This window comes from Prionailurus viverrinus, chromosome B2 (genome assembly GCF_022837055.1).
Source record: "Prionailurus viverrinus isolate Anna chromosome B2, UM_Priviv_1.0, whole genome shotgun sequence".
Taxonomy (NCBI): Eukaryota; Metazoa; Chordata; class Mammalia; order Carnivora; family Felidae; genus Prionailurus; species Prionailurus viverrinus.
In genome coordinates, this window is record NC_062565.1 from 80,484,433 (window position 1) to 80,498,316 (window position 13,884).

Here is a 13,884-nt window from a genome sequence, read left to right on the forward strand (position 1 = left end):
ACCTCCAGGAAGGCAGCATGCTGAGCATTTTCAGAGATACAGTGATGGAACCTGTCTCTTCTTTGGCCTGTGGCCCCAGTGTTCATGTGTTTGCCCATACTTGAGGACGACGGTGTAAGGTGGGAAGCCATCAAGCATGGTGCCTTGTTCCCAGGCCCTGGGGGTATTGGGAGGGATGGCATCCTGCTCAGCTGATTCTCAGCCAACAAAGGTTCCTTGACAGCTTATCCTCAGGAACTCTGGGGACAACTCTTGGCATCCCTGTTTTTCTCCTTGTTGATATGTCTTCCTTTATGGCAGGATTTCCCCCTTAGGACTGAGCGGCAAAGCTCACTAGTGAAACTCCTTATATATTGTATAGAAAATTACGTCCTTTAGTGCGTCTGATAGAAATAATTGGTGAGTGTATCCCGGGGATGTCAAAAGGTGCATTTGCTATAAGCCAATTTCTACTATTTCTGTAATCTTAACATCAGCAATAGTTTATTTGGACACTTTCTATGTGGACACTGTGCCAAACACTATCATCTTGAGTCTCACAGTAGCCATTTGAGATCATTCTTTTATTATCTCCATTTTGTAGAGGAAGAGACTGAGTCTTAGAGGGCTTAAATGGCTTGCTCACAGCATAGTCCCTGTAGCAGCTGTCTGATTTCAATGCCCTGGTCTTCATTTGACATTTTAAAAAATTGAGAAATATCTCATGTATCATAAACTCACCCTTTATAAAGTATACAGATTCAGTGGTTTTTACTATATCCACAAAGTTGTGCAGTCATCACCACTACCTATTCCAGAACATTTCCATCACCCTGAAAAGAAACCCCGTACGCGGGCGCCTGGATGGCTCAGGAGGTTGAGCATCCAAGTTCAGCTCAGTCACGCTCTTGTGGTTTGGTGGGTTTGAGCCCCGCGTCGGGCTCTGCGCTGACACTGTGGAGCCCGCTTGGGACGTTCTCTCTCACTCTTTCCCTCGCTCTCCCTCTCTCTCTGCCCCTCCCCCACTCATGTACTCTCTTTCTCAAAATAAATAAATAAACTTAAAAAGAGAAAGGAACCCCATAGTCACTAGTAGCCCTTCCCCATTCTCCTCTCTCCTCACTCCTGCCAGCCACCAGTGTGCTTTCTGTCTGTATGGAATTTGCCTATTCTGGATATTTTATATAAATGCAAGCATACAATATGTGATCTTTTGTGTCTGGCTTCGTCTACTTAGCTTAATGTTTTCAAGGTCCATCCATGTTATAGGATATATCAGTAGCTCATTCTTTTTTATGGTTGAGTAATATTCCATTGTAAGGATATACTACATTTTGTGTGTTCATTTTATCAGGCTGACAGACATTTGAGTTATTTCCACTTTTTGGTTGTGAATAATGCTGCTGTGAATGCAGGTATTCATGTGTGCAGGTTTGTATGCAGGTTTCTGTGTGATCATGTGTATTCAGTTCACTTGTGTATGTATACAGCTGGGAGGTGGAAGTGCTGATTTCCATGGTATGTCTGTGACTTCCCTGGACTTTTACTTGAAAACTCTGGAGTCTTTTTCACGTATGAAAGTAAAACAAGGAAGTTTCCAAGGCAGTGCTTTAGAAGACTATCATAGTATGGAGAAGCCGTCTCCCGGAGGGGGTTTCTCCTCTGGAGCTCTGTTACTGTTTTCATAAAGTTGTCTGGTGGCATGCAGACATTTGTAAAGCAGTGTGAACCTGAGTCTCCGTGTGTGGGCCAGGGAGCACATGATTTACACATGAGCAATTATGCTTCCATTTCCATTTTCATCTCTCACCATTGGAATATATTCAACTGCTTTTTAAGTCTAATTTAACAAAAACAAGTCATGAACTAAATAAAAGGCTGTCCTTGGTGTCCTCGTCCTTTCATCCATGGGGCATTTGATGTGCGTCCAGTGGGTGGAGGGATTTGTTCCAGTGGTAGAGGGGGCAAGACTGCTGTTGACCTAGAACAGAGGGCTGTGCCGTCCGGGGTCAGCCTCCTCTGCAGGTAATTTTCCAGTTAATGATATTCAGGCAGTGATAGTTCTTTTTCTTTAACATAGTTATGAAAAATAACAAAAGCAAACTAGAGTTAAAGGTTTATTCTCCTTATATGACTTTTTGAAGGCAGAGTACCTCCCAGAATAGTGAGGAATAGACAGAAATCCAGTGCCCAGCACTCCTGCCTCTGGAACTCTCACATGCCTTATATGATTCACATAGACCAAGAGGATATACATGATGGTGAGAAATATGCGTAGAAACATCTGCTGAATTTGAATACACGCATGCATGCCTGTGACCCAGCTATTCCACTCCGCAGGTACACATGGCATATATGTCTTTACCAAAAGACACGCATGTAAGAATGTTTATAGCCACATTGTTTTCAATACACAAAACATAAAACTAACCAAAAGCCTATCGGTAGAAGAATGGATAAATGAATTGTGGAATTTTCATACCATGGAACACTATATAGCCATGAGAGTGAATGGAGTAGAACTATTTGCAACCATATGGATGAATTTCACAAATAAAATGGGGACTGAAAGAAGCCAGGCGGAAAAGGACATCCCGTTTGATTCCATTCATATAAGCTCAAAATAGACAAAACTTGTCAAAAATCAGGAGAGTGGCTACTCTTGGGGGTAAAAGTAGTAATTAGAAGTGCATGGGGTGGGTGGTGACTATGTGGCTCAGTCAGTTAAGCATCTGACTCTTGATTTCAACTCAGATTTCAGCCCAGGTTATGAGCTCACAGTTGTGGATTGTGGGATCGAACCCCATGCTGAGCGCGGAGCCTGTTTAGGATTTGCTCTCCCTCCTCCTCTTCCCCTCCCCTGCGTGCTTGCACACACACTTTCTCTTTCTGTCAAAAAAAAGTGCATGAGGGGGGCTTCTGGGTTACTGGTGGTTTATTTAGGTGACTAAGGTTCTAGGTACACAGGTCTGTTCTGTTTCTGAAAGTTCAACACATTGTACACTTCTCTGTATATTATAAATTAAAAAAAAAAGTTTAAGTTTATTTATTTTGAGAGAGACAGAAACAGTTTGAGTGGCAGAGGGGCAGAGAGGAGAGAGAGAGAATCCCAAGCAGGCTCTGAGCTGCCAGCGCAGAGCCTGATGCGGGGCTCAAACCCACAAAACTGTGAGATCATGACCTGGGCTGAAACCAAGAGTCAGATGCCCAATCAACTGAGCCACCCAGGTGCCCCTTAAATTTATTTTTTAATGTTTATTTATTTTTGAGAGAGAGAGAAGACAGAGCCTGAATGGGGAAGGGCCTGATGTGGGGTTCGAACTCATGAATGGTGAGATCCTGATCTGAGCTGAAGTTGGACACTTAACCGACTCAGCTACCCAGGTGCCCCTGTATATTATAAAGTTTAAAGAGAAAGAATGGATATACACACACACATAATATATACATATACATAATTGTTTTCAAGTTTTCCTTACCTCTAGTTTTAATTCTAAAATAAAATATTGCTAAACATGATACCGACTATGAAAATGCAATAAATATGTTCTGTCAGAAGGAATCCCTGCATTAATTTACCAAATACCCACTGAGCAGAGATTGGGCTGGGTGGAACACTTTTGGTTGGGAACGGGTAGATTGTAGATCGGAAGGGATTGAGCTTGAGTGTGCCCCCCACCTTCTTGGGTGCATTGTCACTCTAGTGGCTCATAGTCTTCTCATGTTCCTCCTGTGTTCCTCCTCTTCCTCCCCGCCTTTCTCCTTTTTTCTCTATTGCCCTCTTTCCACCAGGCTCTTTGTTTGGACATTGGGTTAGATACAAATGACCGCCAAAGAGGCCATCTGCCCAGAACGCGTGGAACTGTCCCTCACCCAGGGTTTGGGGAGAACCCCCCTGAAGAAGGGCTGGAGGGGGTCTGTGGATTCTTCCCAAGGCCTGAGTCCCAAAGAAGAGTGATTGAAGCCCCAGAATGAAAGCTTCATCTCTTCATCTATCACAGCAAATCCAGACACACCCTTCACTGAAGACAAGCACAGCCTCATTCCTTGAGAAAACTATCAGAAGAGGGAGGGCATAGGCTTCACCTAGGATGCTTACACAGAGGTTCTCATGCTTCGTAATTTCTCAGGTTGACCCCGTCTCCTGAAAACTGCTGAAGCTCAACTAATTAAATATATTTTCATTGTGGAAATAGTTTGACTATGATAATAATGAGAAATTCCTGAGAGACCTAACTATTTTAAGATTGTTTAAAACTCTTGGGGATAAATATCTCTGGGGCTAATTCTGGGCATATATAAGCAATTCAAGGTCAGTGTCATTTGTCTTCCTGCTGCCTTCACTGTAGGAATCTCTTCTCCTTGTAAAGATGTGGCAGAATTTTAACTTTAAATAATGCACCATAGGGGCACCTGGGTAGCTCAGTCAGTTAAGCATCCTACTTCACCTCCGGTCATGATCACACAAGTCTTGGGTTTGAGCCCTGCATTGGGCTCTGTGCTGACAGCTCCAAGCCTGGAGCCTGCTGTGGATTCTGTGTCTCCCTCTCTCTCTGCCCCTCTCCTGCTTGTGCTCTCTCATTCTCTGTCTCAAAAATAAATAAATAAACGTTAAAAGTAAATAAATAAATAATAAACAATGCACCGTAACTGATGCTGATAACAACTGGGTGTGTTTGTCATGCGATGTAATTATTGGCAAAAGAATGTAGGACCAAATCTGCCTATGGTTAATCTATAACTGAAACTGAAAATAGGAACAGTAACTAATTTTAGACAAAGTCTGAGCTGGGAAATGAGCAGGGGTAGGGAGAGGCCGAATGTGAGGAAAACTGACTTCAGGCAGAGCATTCCCCTGAAGCTTGCCCTCCGTCTAATACATAGGTCCTCACTTTCCTGGGGTGTGGAGTCTAACAGGTCAGAGTCCATCTTACCGAGCATGCACGTGTCTGATTGTCAGTGTGTGATGGGTTGAGTATGGGGAGAGACTGCAGAGCCTCCCTGATGACTGGCTCTACTTGAAATCCTAATTCTCCTCCTCTACAGGGACATTTGATCCCAGCAAAGGTCTGTGCTGAAATCGAACACCGCGTCATGCTGTGTATTGAGTAAAAAGCGAAGGGACCAAGCTCTTCCTGGGGCAGCCCCTCGGAACTATAAAGAAGAAATGGAAGAATGATTAAATGTTGGAAAAGATTTGGAAATCTAATTCGAGAATTTAGCCTCTGGTTGACTTTATACATGTGCACAGACACAATTAATATTTCCTGAGTGCTTACTCTGTGCCAGGTGCTATATTAAGTGCTTGTCATCTACTCCCACAGGTAATTCTTTCAGTTGCCTGATGAAGCCAGTAGCTACCATTATTATTCCCATTTTACAGATGAGGACATTAAGGCTCGAGAAAGTTATATAACCTGCCCAGAGTCATGAAGCACACTCTGTGGGTGGAGTGTTTAAATAACCTTCTTCTGCCCTTACTTCTACCCACTCCTACCTCAGCCACTCTTCAAAGGGAATTGAGATGGGAAATCCACGTGTGTATAGTCTTCTGCAAACAGTGGTGTGGAAACAGTTGATGTCGTATCAGCATTTCCATCACACTGGATGTCTCCTTTTATAGGTGGTAGACACTATTACTATCAAATTACATCTAACCCAGCCATGCTTGCTGAAAGCTGCTGGTTGTGAAAGAGCTATTGAAGAAAGTCATGTGGATAAGGGGAAATGGGAGGTGAGAAGGAGGAGTGAGATGCATCATAGTATTTATTCTAGTATTGGAGGGATATTATGTTAATACTTTACTGACAGTGCAATTGATTAAAATGGGATCACTCATATGAAAACTGGGTCCAGCAGACTTAATAATTTCTGGAGGATCACATAGCAGACTGTGTGTGTGGCTGGGGGAGTTTGAATGGTCTCCCACAAGGGTCATGGGCTTGATGGCTAGGAGACCTCCTCCAGCCCTGAGAGAAGAAGGCCTCTGTCCTCTGAGGAACAAAGTAGAAGAAATAATGCTGAAATTAGAGTGGCAACATATTTTGATGTTTACTTCTGAGCAGATGCTCATGTTAATCTCAGACTTCCTTTTACCATAATTGAAATTGCGTCTGCAGGGTTGCCTAAGCAACTTTATGGTGTGTGTGTGTGTGTGTGTGTGTGTGTGTGTGTGTGCTGTTGTACAGAATTGGGAACTGAAAGTCTGACATTGCTTTCTTTCAGTTCACTGGTGTTTCCTGTAGGTAGACTGCTGAGTACTCAATCTGAGTTGGCTGCCCGTTGGAGTGGTCCCAGTAAGGGTGGCTGTCCACCCTCCATGGCATGACACATTTCTCCTGTTGTCAAGTGCTCCCCTACTGTACTATCCTTCCTGAAGAAATGAGTGAAGGACATTCTGTAAGAATATGCAGTCAGCAAACACTTAGCCCCTGGAACCTGATGATCTCTCGGATGGTAGTGAGGGGCCCCTTGGTTACAACAGCCATCACAAGTGTTGAAGCGACATAGTAGAACCCTTGGCTCTTTACCACAAAGTGTGGGTGAGTGACTTTGAAAAGGAAGCACAGCTTGTGATTCTAAGTGACCCAGACAGGTAATTGACAAAGAGTTATTGAACATCCATTATGTATAAGGCATTTGTATTAGTTTCCTGTGGCTGCTGTAACAAATCACCATAAACTCAATGGCTTAAAACAATAGGATGTTATTCTCTCATGTTCTGGAGGCCAGAAGTCTAAAATCAAGGTGTCAGTCAGCTGGACCGTACTCCCTCTGGAGGCTCTAGGGGATAATTCTTCCTTTTCTCATCTGTCCTCTGATGGCTCCAGGTAGCATATGACCTTATCACTCTAATCTCTGCCTCTGGGGTCACATGGCCTCCTCTCCTGTCTTAAAACTCTCTCTGCTTCTCTTATAAGGATTCACGTCATTGCATTTCAGGCCCACCCAGATAATCCAGGATAACTGTCTCTTCTCAGGATCCTTAACATAATATATCTTTTGTCATATAATTTAGTACTCAGGCTCTGGGGATTAGGACAATGACGTATCTTTTTGGGTGCCACCATTGAACTCCAGCATTTAATGATTTATTTGGACACCTGGAAAAATAAGAGCATTGACTTGTTCATAGGAGTCTATGATCCAGTTGTATAAGCGTAAATATGTTTATTTGCTCAGCAAAGCATTTATTGTTTATATGCCATGCGCCAGGCTGTGTGCTTGCATTGGGTTTACAGAAAGGAGTGAGACAGAGTCCCTGTGTCTGGAGAAGCTGAGTCTGAGAGCAAAGACCTTGTAAACAAAGAATTTCAGTTTCATGTGGGCTAGTGTTTGTAGGGACACAGTCAAAGAATCATAATCCAAAGACCAAAAGTAATTTAAAAAAATAGTCATCATTTACTGTTGCTCTTACAAAATTAAAGGAAACCCAGTTCCTAAACTCCCAGTAACAATTTTCACATCCCCATTCCCACCTCCCCCACTCCCCCAAATTCTCTCACATTCCACAATGTTCAGAAGTCTATTATTGTTTACCACCACCCTCCAGAAACTCTTGTTCCATTCTCTGTCCTGCATGGCACTTCTTTCTTTCTCTCCCAGCTCTTTGTTGTACAGATTAGTTTGGCCTCCTTTGACAAGTCAACCTTCTCCTTTCTCTTCTCTGCTGTCTCTAATTCTGCATCCTAAAGTCCAGGAGCCTTTCTGGCTAGGCTAGGACATTCTCCTTAGAGAAGAGGAAGTGAACAGAAAGGCTTTTTAATCAGAAGGTAGGAAGAGAGGCCAAGAGTACTGACATCACACACTTGCAGTCCGGTTTGGTAAATATTTACAGTGAGGTTTAAACGTTACATTATTTTGTATTGGTCTCATTCAATGTTTGTAACAGCCCAATGGGTAAAAACAGTTATTCTTCCTGTTTGGCCACAGTACTCAGAACACCTTGAAAGCACCATCCTGCCATTTTTGCTTACAATGCTTTTTAGATCTTTCCCACATCCCAGGTACCCTGAGGAAAGGAGCTTAGATTTATTAAATACATTGTCCAAAATAAGTGGCCACGCCGGGATTTGAGCTCAGAGTACCTTGGATTTGGGCCTTGGGAGCCTGGATGATAGAGTAACACTGGAGGAATCTTCTGAGAGAAGGACACCTTGAATCAGGTTTGAAGGATAAGAAAGAGTTTGGAAAAGATCTAAAGAGTATTATAAGCAAAAATGGCAGGATGGTTCTTTTAAGGTGTTCTGAGTACACTTGTGGCCAGCCAGAGTGCAGAGTGGGTGGGTGGGGTGTCAGCAGAGGAGGTGGTTGGAGAGAGAGGTAAGACCAGGTCATGTCTCACTGGACTTTGTTCTGGGGTAACGTGAGTCATGAGGGTTATAAGCAAAGAGGAAGCACTATCACAGTTGTTGTGAAAAGAGCATTCTGACAGCGATCACGTATATTAAGGTCAGGGAGGGAGTGGGCAGGACTTGAGACAAGGAGTGCATGCAAACTTCTGTCCTGTGATTAACAGTCTCCATAACCCCTTAATGGTCTGGTCATAAGATGCTCTTTGTCCAGAGGCACAGAGGATGAGAGGTCCATAAACAAAGGCAAAATAACTGTACCAAAGACCTAGGTGCCGCCACTTAGCAGACTATTGCTTGGCAGATGGGCACAGTGTTAATGACTCCTCCTGCAGTGCAGCTCATCTGTCTGTTTGCCATCTTTGCCATCTTGAAACAAACTAGAAGAGAAGTTTCTCATTACTCCCTTTCTTCTATCATTGACATATCAGAAAGGGGAACTTACATCTTAATGGCTCAGTGATCTTCTAAGGCTCAGTCCAAAGAGAGAGAATTTAACACTATGGGCTCAATGGCTCTATCTTTCCTGAGGGTCTAGTTTAATAAATCCCAACAACTATCCAGGCAGGTTATATTGATGTCTGCAAAGTTATCTTTTATTGAAGATGTACTGTGAGCCAAAGTACACTCACTGTCAGCATCCTGGACATTAGTCTGGCCTACTTTTCCCTTGTTAAAATCTCATCTGCATCAGCAGCTTCCATTTCACAAGCTGAAAACTACTTCACTTTTCTTATCCCAGTTTCCAAGTTTAGATGATCACAAGCAGAATTTCAAGAAACATCTTTAGCATCCAGTCAGAGACCACTGTGATAGTTCAGGTAAGAAATGATTTCATACTCAGAGAAAGACAAGTATCATATGACTTCACTCATATGAGGACTTTAAGATACAAAACAGATGAACATAAGGGAAGGGAAGCAAAAATAATATGAAAACAGGGAGGGGGACAAAACAGAAGAGACTCATAAATATGGAGACCAAACAGAGGGTTACTGGAGGGGTTGGGGGAAGGGGGAGGGGCTAAGTGGGTAAGGGACACCAAGGAATCTACTCCTGAAATAATTGTTGCACTATATGCTAACTTGGATGTAAATTAAAAAAATAAATAAAAATTAAAAAAAATAAATAATGACATACTGAAAGCAGTGGCAATGCAACTAGAGAAGAGAGAACAGATCAAAGCACCTGTAAGCAGCAATCATATAGCCATGCTTATATTTACTGAGTGCTTTCTATGTGCCAGGCATTGTATAGTGTGTGTAATAGCTCATTCAATCTTTGCAACAACCCAGTGAGGTAAGAACTGTTCTATTTTATGCATGAGAGAACAGGTTTAGAGTCATTAGAAACTTGCCCAAAGTAAGTGGCAGAGCTGAGATTTGAGCCCTGGCAATCTTGACCTCAAAACTCTCATTTTTAATCTCTGTGCATTACTGTCTCAAATCAGAAGGATTTGGTAATTTATGGAATGGGGAAGTGGGGGAAGGAGAATCAGGCATGGGAGGCATGTTCCAGTTTGGAGAAGTAGGCAGGTAGATGAAAGGTGGAGTCCTTCACCAAGATGGGGACACAGGAAGGGGAATGGGTTTGAAAGAAGGATGATGATTTGGTTGTGAACATGTTGATGGGGGACATCCAAGTAAAATGTCTGTTAAATGGTTGGGTGCTTAAAATATGGAGCTTCAGAGTAAGTGATTGAGGCTAAAGAAGTCTGTATCTAGGCAGCAGAGGAGCATGTGGGCAGCAGCAGCGGGGGGTGGGGAGGTGGGTAACTGAGATTTTTCCAGAGAAGAAAATGAGAAGATAAGGCAATCAGGGATAGAATCTCAGGGACTTGCAGCACTTAAGGGACCAGTGAAAGAAGAGCCCCTGAATGAGAAAAATAAATAATTTAAGGGATGGTGGGAGAATGAAGAGAGACTGGGTCACAGAAACCAAAGGAGAAGGAAGTGTGATGAAGGAACGATAGCAGTGCCTAATACAACAGAGAAATCATATAAGGTAAGAACTGAAAGTCACCATTGCATTTGGCAATTAGGTCAATGTAAAATCAGCTGGCAGGAATGCAAATGTTATAGCTGTTTCGGAAGATAGTATAGCAGTTTCTTATAAAGCTAAACATTTCCTAGCATATGATTTAGCAGTGGTACTCCTTAGTATTTACCCAAAGGAGATTTTTTTAAAAAGTATAACACAGAAACCTGCACATGAATGTTTATAGCAGCTTTATTAATAATTGCTAAAACTTGGATGCAACCAAGATGTCCTTTAATAGGTGCATCGATGAACAAACTGACATATCTGTAGAATGGAATATTATTTAGTGATTAAAAATTGAGCTATCAAGCCATGAAAAGGCATGGAGGAAACTTAAATGCATATTACCAAGTGAAAGAAGCCAACTGAAAAGGTTATAAACTGTGGGATTCCAACTATATGACATTCTGGGAAAAGGCAAAAACTATAGAGACAGTAATAAGTTTGGTGGTTGCCAGGAGTTGGGGGAAGAGAGGGATAAATAGGGGGAGCATTAGGCCAGTGAATCTATTCTGTTTGTTACTGTAATGGTGTATATACCTCATTTTACATTTGTCCAAACCCATGCAACTATACAACACAAAGAACCCTAATGTAAACCATGGATTTATTTATTCATTTATTATTATTTTTTTTTAATTTTTTTTTCAATGTTTATTTATTTTTGGGACAGAGAGAGAGCATGAGCGGGCGAGGGGCAGAGAGAGAGGGAGACACAGAATCGGAAACAGGCTCCAGGCTCTGAGCCATCAGCCCAGAGCCTGACGCAGGGCTCGAACTCACGGACCGCGAGATCGTGACCTGGCTAAAGTTGGACGCTTAACCAACTGCGCCACCCAGGCGCCCCACCATGGATTTATTTAATAGTAGTGTATCAATATTGACTCATCAATTGTAACATTTTCCACACCAATGCAAAATGTGTGGAAACTGGCAGGGGGTGGGGGCAGTAATGGGTGGAGGGCACATGGAAACTTTGTACTTTCTGCTAAGTTTTCTGTAAACCTAAACCTATTAACATAAAAAGAAAGGAGGAGAGAGGAACGGAAGGAATTAAAGAAGAAATAAATGAAGAAATAGAAAGAAAGCCATGTGCCTACAATCTTGAAAGTGTAGCATCAACCCATAATTATACTTAATCCAATTCTTGGAATTCTTGAATTCCAAGTTGAGTAAAAAATAACTAGTTTCTTTTCTGCTTACCAACTTCTAGGGCTCCCATCACAAATGCAACATACAAACAATGTCTTTGGCATGATATGAAATTTTTTTCACAGCCCAACTTTGCAACGTGATCTCTGGGTCATTGCCCATGTATTATAAGCCTCAGCTGCAACAGTCTCTTTGCGTGTCTTTCCCATTCATGATGTGCACTTGCAGACCACGCTGTCTGTTTTGCTCTTGCTGGTTTTTTCAGCCTATCTCCTCTACCCTTCTCTACCTAACAAAATCCTACATATCTTCCATCACACATCCCAGACCTACCCTTTTCTGTGAGAACTTTGCTGTTCCCTTTCACCCATAGCACACTAAGCAAGAAAGAATCCTCTCCTTGATTCTATAGTTCTTTGTGCCCACAGTCTTCAACATCAACAGTTTAGTGAGAATTGGGGGCAGAAAGAAGCCTGATCAAAGCGATTTAAGAAGTGGGAGGGAGAAATGTATGCATGGAAGGTAGACTAATGTGTGGGGATTGGTTTTATTATAATTTGATATTGCTTGTTTTGGTTTGTCTTTAGTGTTTGTGGTTTTACCCAACAGGGGTTGAGGGTAGGGAGAAGAAAATTCCTGGAGGGGTTGTGGCGCTGTCCAGTCCTTGGGGTGCTGACAGACCTGTGTCACTGGGTCGGGTCTGTCTTGAGGCTGGCAATTCTTCTCCCAGCAGCTGTGGTCCTCTATTTTGGGGAGGGAGGGAGACAGGATAAGGACTACATCTGTTTAGTTCTCTTGGAGGTTCAGGAGCCATAGCCTGCCTCATCTGTGGGGGAAGGAGAAAAAGGTTTGCTGACTTGGTGACACTTCTCTATTTCTCATGGGATCTACAGGCTCCTGAAGACCAGTTAATGACTAGGGAAAGCAATTAGTTATTAGTTTTTTCTGACATCCACATAACAACACTAAAGACGAGCTATGTTCCAGGAACCATGCCAGGTACTGGAATACAAGATAACCAAAACAGAATTCCTGTCCTCAAGGAGTTTAGTCTAAGTAGGAATATTGATCTTGAGTCCATGCCAGCAATTCCACCATGAGGGGAGCTGTCTTAGCTCAGGCTGCCATAACAAGATATAATAGATTGAGTGGCTTAAATAATAGAAATTTATTTTCTCACAGTTCTCGAGGCTGGAAGTTCAAGATCAAGGTCCAGGAGGGTTTGGGTTTTGGTGAGGACTTTCTTCCTGGCTTGCAGGTGGCCATTTTCTTGCTCTGTATTCACATGGCCTTTCTTCTGAGAATGGGGGTGGGGGGTGAGGTGGGTAGGAGTATGATGAGGGGGAGAATGAGGGAAAGAGAGGGAGAGAAAGACTTCCATTGATGTCTCTCTTATAAGGACGCTAATCCTATCAGATCAGAGCCCCACCCTTAAGACCTCATTTTATCTTAATTACCTCCTAAAGGCCCTATTTCCAAATACAGTCACAGTGTGGGTTAGGCCTCAACATATGAATTTGGGGGGGAGACAAATCAGCCCATAATGGAAGCTTATAGAAAACTGTAAGAGCACAGACACAGTCATGATTGCCTTATGTGGGGAAAGACAGGACCGCAGAAAGCTCAGCAATGACTCCTGTTCTGGATTTTGAGCATGCAGATATCAGCATATGTGATTTCAGTAGCCCCAGCTTGGTGGCTCTGGTGATGTAGCAGTGCTGGGCAGTCAACAAGTAATTATTGTCCCATGTGAAAAGAAGAGGTCTCTACACCACAAGCTTTCTGACAGTCATAACTTCATTCAATGATATTTTTATGCCTCTGGTACTATTTTTACATTTTGTAGCAGCTTTTCTTTATGGTAGAGTATGTCACAGGTTTCCTGATGTCACTCAGCTTTTTACTGCAACAGCTTCCATATGCCTCCTGCAAAGGTGATTATTTCAAAGATTCAGTAAGTGTCAGAAGTACTGTACTTCAGGTAGCATACACGTTCCTTTGCAATAGTGAGGTATAGAAAATGAGTCATGGGCTTGCTCTGCGCCTGTTGTCCTGGTGTTTTGCAGATAGCATTTGTGGACACCAGGCTCTGTGAATGGCCAGTGCTCTACTGTTCTCATTGATAGTATTATGTTGAGGGTCCCTACCTGTGGAATACATATTCTCAGAAGAAGGAAATGTCCCAGAAGCTTTGAGAAAAGTAACCACTCCTTTCTTTATACTTCTGTCACATTCAGTTTACATTTCTCATCTGGCCTTTGGGCCCTCGCTGAGACTCATCAGGGCCGGTTTCTTTAACGTAGGGAGTCAGTCACATTAGTCTCTGTTCTAACCTGATTTGTCCCCCAGGGGTGATGGCAGT

General features: G+C 42.7%; 1 protein-coding gene across 3 annotated transcripts in view; it reads left to right on the forward strand.

The window, feature by feature from the left end:
* Window positions 1–13,884, forward strand: part of ANKRD6 (ankyrin repeat domain 6) — a 229,443-nt gene that overhangs the window by 111,286 nt on the left and 104,273 nt on the right. Inside the window, exon 2 of one of the 3 annotated variants that reach the window (XM_047857754.1) lies at window positions 9,073–9,151. The exons of the other annotated variants lie outside the window; for them this stretch is intronic. The gene's annotated coding sequence lies outside the window, so the exon portion shown is untranslated. The remainder of the gene's footprint in view (window positions 1–9,072; window positions 9,152–13,884) is intronic. 3 annotated transcript variants of the gene reach the window in all.